Source organism: Vombatus ursinus, unplaced genomic scaffold (genome assembly GCF_900497805.2).
Source record: "Vombatus ursinus unplaced genomic scaffold, bare-nosed wombat genome assembly UNPS02001419.1, whole genome shotgun sequence".
In the NCBI taxonomy this organism is placed as follows: Eukaryota; Metazoa; Chordata; class Mammalia; order Diprotodontia; family Vombatidae; genus Vombatus; species Vombatus ursinus.
In genome coordinates, this window is record NW_020941197.1 from 19,850,635 (window position 1) to 19,856,965 (window position 6,331).

Genomic DNA, 6,331 nt, shown 5'->3' on the forward strand with positions numbered 1-6,331 from the left:
TCTATCTATCTATCTATCTATCTATCTATCTATCTATCTATCTATCTGTCTGTCTGTCTAACTATGTAACTATCTAACTCTTTTCTGTCTGTCTATGTCTCTATCCCCCTCTATCTCCCTATCTGCTTATGTCTGTCTGTCTGTCTATTTATCTGTCTATCTATCTAGTCCTGGAGGGCAAGGACAACAGTGTTGCTCATAGTAAGTAGTTAAATGGTTGTTGACTGACATGTGAAAGCAGGGAATGGAACTGGGAGAGCATTGGATGTTACTATTAGAGAATGAATATCTTTCTCCCCTTAACCTGACTTTTTATAGTTTAGCAAGAGAAAGAGAAAGCGGAAGGAGAGGTGGAGTTAAAAGAGACAGAGTCAGAGGAAGGAGTACTCCACACACACATACACACAAACACACACACATGCACACAGATACACCATTTGATCTGGGGCAAAATGATTGTCTTTCCGTTAACTTATTCCTTAGTTATCTTCACTTTTGCTCACAGTTCTTAGTGAATAATGATCATTTCTGAGGATTTATTTTCATGTGAATATAGATGCTTAAGAAGCATAGGATTTTGGAGCTGAAGGAGAACTCGGAGATTTCTAGTCCAACCCCCTCATTTTAGAGACTTCCAGAGAGGTAAAGTGATTTACCCGGTCTTACACTACTGGCTAGAAGCAGAACCAGGACAAGGAATAGAGTCTCTAGCTCCTTTTTTCTTACATAGTTAATAGAAAGGTTACAGAAGGTTTTCTCAATGGTACTGAGAAAATGAAAAATTACACAATCACAGAACTTCAGAACTAGGACCTCTATAGCTATATAGTCCAACCCGATTATGGAACACCCAATACATGAGAATCCAGCCTGAGCTTAAATACCTCCAATGAAAAGAAAAGCATTATTTTCAGATATCTTTTTTAACCGTTTATTTAACATTCCACATAATGTTAAAATTGATGGGAATCTCAGGCCTATTGAACCACTTTGGGTCTATTGAGGCAGTTTGGTACAATGGAAAGAGTGATAAATTTGGAATCAGAGGACCTGGGTTCAAATCTTGCTTCTACCTCTTACTATCAGGGTACTTTGGCCAAGGAATTTTTAATCTCTATGTGCCTCAGTTTCTTCATTTTTAAAATGAGCAGGGTTGTCCTTCATGACCTTTAAGATTCCTTCCAACTCTAAATTTATGACTCTATGGAGTCAAGAGAGGCAAAATGTCTTGTTCAAAATTACAAAGCTAATTAATGTCAGAATCAAGCCCAGAACTTGAATCTCCTGACTCCCTGTCCATAAATAATTTGATAAAGATTAGCAGCATAGAGGTTAGCTACTTTGAATTCTCTTAGACTTCTAGCTCTTGGGTCATTTCTTTGACTCTCTTTGAGTACATTCACTTTGTACCTCCTTCATTTCTCAAGTAATTGATGAGAAAATGCTTACAATACATTAAAGAAGATCAACTTACTGTGAATATAAGACAAAGGGTAGTTGATGGTACCTGCCTATCAGAATCATTATGAGGTTTGATTGTGATTTGTAAAACAATTTGTCATCCTAAGCTGAAAGCCAATTGAGGAGGGAAATATATTAAGCAATTACAAGTGGACTTCATAATGGTGCCATATGCTTAAAACATCAATTCCAATCAGCCATTTTCAAGAAATGCAATTAATGTCTTACTAGTCTATTATGGCCACATTTGAACTCTCATTAAAGTAGTTAGCAGAATCGAGCCTTAAATAAAAATAAAAGCTAAGATAACAGTTTCATGGCAATGTCACTGCCAACAAGGTCTTAACTCAGAATCTCACTCCCTAGCAAATCTTCCCCTTCTTCCTAGTCTCAGCATTTGCCACTGGAAAAAAAGGATTTATAAATAATTTTAAAAACCTATGGTCTATAATCTTAAATTACCCTTGAGCTCAGATTATATCTTTCCAAGGCAGGCAGACTTATTTACTTTGGCTGGCAACTTTTTAAAGGTACTTTGGTCTCCTCTTCCAGAAGCTCTTGAAAGTTGCCATTATTTTAAGACTGTGACTTGAGGAAAGATTCCATGTACTACTTCTCTGAATGTCTCTTGGGTTCTTAAATAACATCAATAGGGACAATTGAGTATAGGAGTTGTGGTTAGGAGTCAGTAATCCTTTGTGACTTCCATGCTTACTCAACCAGAATATGAAAAAGTTATCCAGACATTCTTGGTATTGGGGTTCATAGGTCCAGGGCCAGTAAGAATTTATGGTGAACTAATAGGAAATAATACTGACTTCATGCCCCCACTAGTAGAGTAGAAACTGGGTAGCCTTGTAGAAGTACACACTGGGAAAAAAAAAGTCATGGGCTGATGTGTTTGTATTAAATGTCATTCTAACAGTTTCCTATACATGGCATTCTATCTCCTTCCTCCTGATTTTGAAAAAAAATAAAGCTCTCCCCAAGTCTCAAATGTATACATTATTAATCTCTGCTTCATACAATCCCTGCCAAGCACATTTCAGGTGTCACCTCTTATTGGAAGCCTTTCTTGATTACTCCATTTTTAGATTACTCCATTCTTTCTTGAAATTACTCTGTATTAAAACAAAAGAAGGAAAAGAGCGTCCAAAAAGAATCAAGATACACAGAAGACAAAAAGAAGTTCACAAGGGGAAAAAACCAAAACAACAATGCCATTTTGTTACTTCTACATTAAATTTAATACACATATTTAAAAAATCAAAAGTTCATGATTTCATACACAACCCCCTTATATCTTCTCTGCTTATTGAAATATTCGTGTTTGTTGATAATTATTAAATATATATCAAAAAGAACATTTAAAATTTAAATATATATATGTACATATATATATATGTATATATATAAAACCTTGACTTTACTAGTTTCAGTCAGCAAGTCTATCAACAAGTGATTATTAAGCACCTGCTAGGTACAAGATGTCCTGTGTTAAAAACTAGGGATACACAGAAAGGCAAAAGATAGTCTCTGATCTTGAGAAGCTCATAGTTTAATGATATCTTCATAGATGTTGTATCTTCCCAATAGGATGTGAACTCCTAAGGGCAAAGTCTGTTTAGACTTTGGCATTTTATCCCATCAAATAGCAGAGGGTCTTGTATATAGTAGATGCTTAATGAATATTTACTGAAGTGATCAAATTCACTAGGACCTTCCTTTGGAAAATTAAGAAGAATGGTCACAAGATGGTGCATGAGCAGAAGTCTATGACCATACAGGTTAATGCTGTATATTCCTTTTAGTACGGAAGACCAAGTTTTAAGTCTCAGTTCTTCCACTCAACAATTGAGTATAGGAGTTTTGTCAAGTCACTTCAACCCTCTTGGTCTCAGTTTCCTTGTCTATAAAGTGAAGGCATAATTAGATTAGATGATCTTAAAGGTCCCTTTCCAGTGCTAACATTAAATGATTCTATCATTCTGAAAATGACTTAGAGAAACAAAAGAGGTCTAGGCTCTAGCAATCTTTTTGCCATTAAATGAAAGGCTAACTCTAGCTGTACCTCCTTTCCAGGAAAAAGGTATTTTAAAACAATTTAAACAGAATATTGCATGGTTTTAAAACAAAGATACAAACTGGCTTTTATATGACATCACCAACTATTTCAGTTGAGACACTGATGTCTATTTCAGTGCCATGTCCTCCATTAAAATAATAGAATCTCAGAACTGGCAGGGACTTCAAAAGGCATCTACTCCAACCCCTTCCTATATCATGAAACCCCTCAATATCCTTGACAAATGGTCATCTAGCCTCTGTTTGAAGACTTCTAGTGGTGGGGAGATCACTATCTACTGATCACTATCTACATTTCCACTTTTGGACCAAAAACAAAAAACAATACTCTCTATGGTTTTCTAACTTTTCCTTCTTCTTTTTCCTCTTGTATATCTGGTTCTAAACTATCTTCTTTCCTACCTCTGTATCTCTGTTCACACCATTTCTCATATTAGGAATGCTTTCCTCTTACATCTTTGATTATTAAAATCACATAGATCCTTGAAGACACAACTTAAAAGCCACTTCCTCTATGAAAGCTTCCCCTACCCAATCTGCCAGAAGTTACTACTCTCTCCCCTAAAATCCCATAGTATTTTGGCATCCTTTTGGCACATATAATTGTGTTACAGTACCTTCTGCTATCTTTGTCATACTGTCAGATACTAATCCTTATATCTCCTAAGTTGAACTTGCCTTATCCCCTAAACTTGGACATGTATTAACAGAGGGCTTTCCAGATAGGAGGATCACAGATACTTATTAAACATACACAAAATACATAGTGTACATATACACATATACATATATGTCCATATATATGTCTGTATATCATGAAGTTCATTTTTTATAACATAAGGAGACTAAAAAAGACTCAAATTATTGGAAACTATAAATTAATAAATTACTCAGGACTTGAGTTACCATTTTTAAATCACAAAAATAATGCAATGTCTTGTAATAATGGAATAATATCATTATTGTTGTCATTTCTCATTCTAAGAAAGCAGTGGAGATTTCACAAAGGAAAGAATCTAAGTACTCCTCTCTGAGTGTTTCTTGAGTATCAGTCTATGAAATACCTCTAAAAATGCTATACAATTCCATTCTTTCTAGAGATACCCAATCTTTTTTTTTTTGTTTTGTTTTTAGTTTTTCTATGTTCCTAGTTACCAATAATGTATAGGGAAGTATACAGGGTTCAGCTTGACTCAGATGAGCCCATGGCTATGTTTGATATTAGATACTTGTAGGTTCCTCAAGGAAATTTACTTTCATATAGCAGGAGATGGATGTTCAACAAGGGTATGCACTGGGGACACCCTGATCTAATTCTGCCAAGCAAAGATTCTCTTGTTGATTCGTCCACCATCATCTTCCAGCCAAGCATCAAAGGGTGCCTGGAGCTACTTGTGTCTGTTTTGTATACCCATGAAGTGATATAAATAGCCGAAGCATTTTGTCTGCTGAGCCAGTTAAATTTTGAGGATGGTTGGAGACTAGATATTGGTGGAATATTGCTCCCACCAGAGTAGGATATGGAAAAGACATACTATTGATAAGATATGGATACATGGCAATTGCAGCTACTTAAGGTCAGCCAGTAAATCATAATCTATCTTTTGTGGATCCTTGTTGTATAGAGATAACCCACCCCAATGGACCTCTGAAGAGGTGCCCAAGGACTTACTTTTAATGTGTCCAAAATTGTCTTTATCTGCTCTTCAGGCGTTACTTTGAATGAAACATGATACATTTATGTTTCTAAGAAATTAGAGTGAATGGTTAAGCATTGTGACCCTGACACAGCTATTTCCCTTTCAGAAGGTCACAGGGCTATGAGGGAACTGTCCACAGCTGAAGAGTTCATGTGGAAGAGAGAGAGAGAGAGAGAGAGAGAGAGAGAGAGAGAGAGAGAGAGAGAGAGAGAGAATACTCTCAATATATTATAGTTTAAAAGTTTACAAGTTCATTTTCATGTTGTTGTTGTTGGTGGTGTTGGTGGTGGTGTTGGTGGTGGTGGTGGTGGTGGTGGTGGTGGTGGTGTTTACCATTGCTTTCCCTGGAGTTTCTCATTCTGTCTTCAATCCTATGAATTTGTAGTTGCTGGTCATATTTACCTAGTTCTTGGAAACTGCCTCTTGCATCTGACCCTTTCATTCATTTTTGTTATTTGCTCACCCTATAATCAATATTCTTCACTCTTATTACAAACCTGTCCCCTTTCTCTGGCTTCTCAAATGGAGACTGTTCCACAAAAGACCTTCCACACCCAGCCTACAGTGGTCTTCACATAACTTTATCTCTCAAGTTCTCAACCTGTAACATGGAGAAGTCCTGGCTGTCCCATGCAGTCATTCCTGCTTCTTGCCCTACCCCTAGCTGAAGACCAGGGGAAAAAGATAGTAATGGTAATTCAATGTATTAACAATGTAGAAAATATAATGATTTTTTTAAATGTGCAAGTCATGTGTGTATGCAGAGGAAGGAATCAAAATGTGAAAATATAAGAAAAGAAGATGTCAATGTATTTTGCTTTCTCCTCCTTCCATTCTGTCAGACCTATTTTCTCCCTATAAACATCTCTTGCTTATCCAAATATCCCTTCTTTTCCCATTCGCTCTTTATCTTCCATCCTTCATATCTCATCTTCTTTCACCTCCATAAATCCCCTTATCTTTGCTTCCTCTTCTGCCTTCATAATGACAGTTCTCTACTTACTTTAGGGACTGTTTGCTCAGAAGCTATATAGGAAGCAACCATTTAGGCTTTTCAAGTTTACAAGCAGAAATGCAGGTCCCTA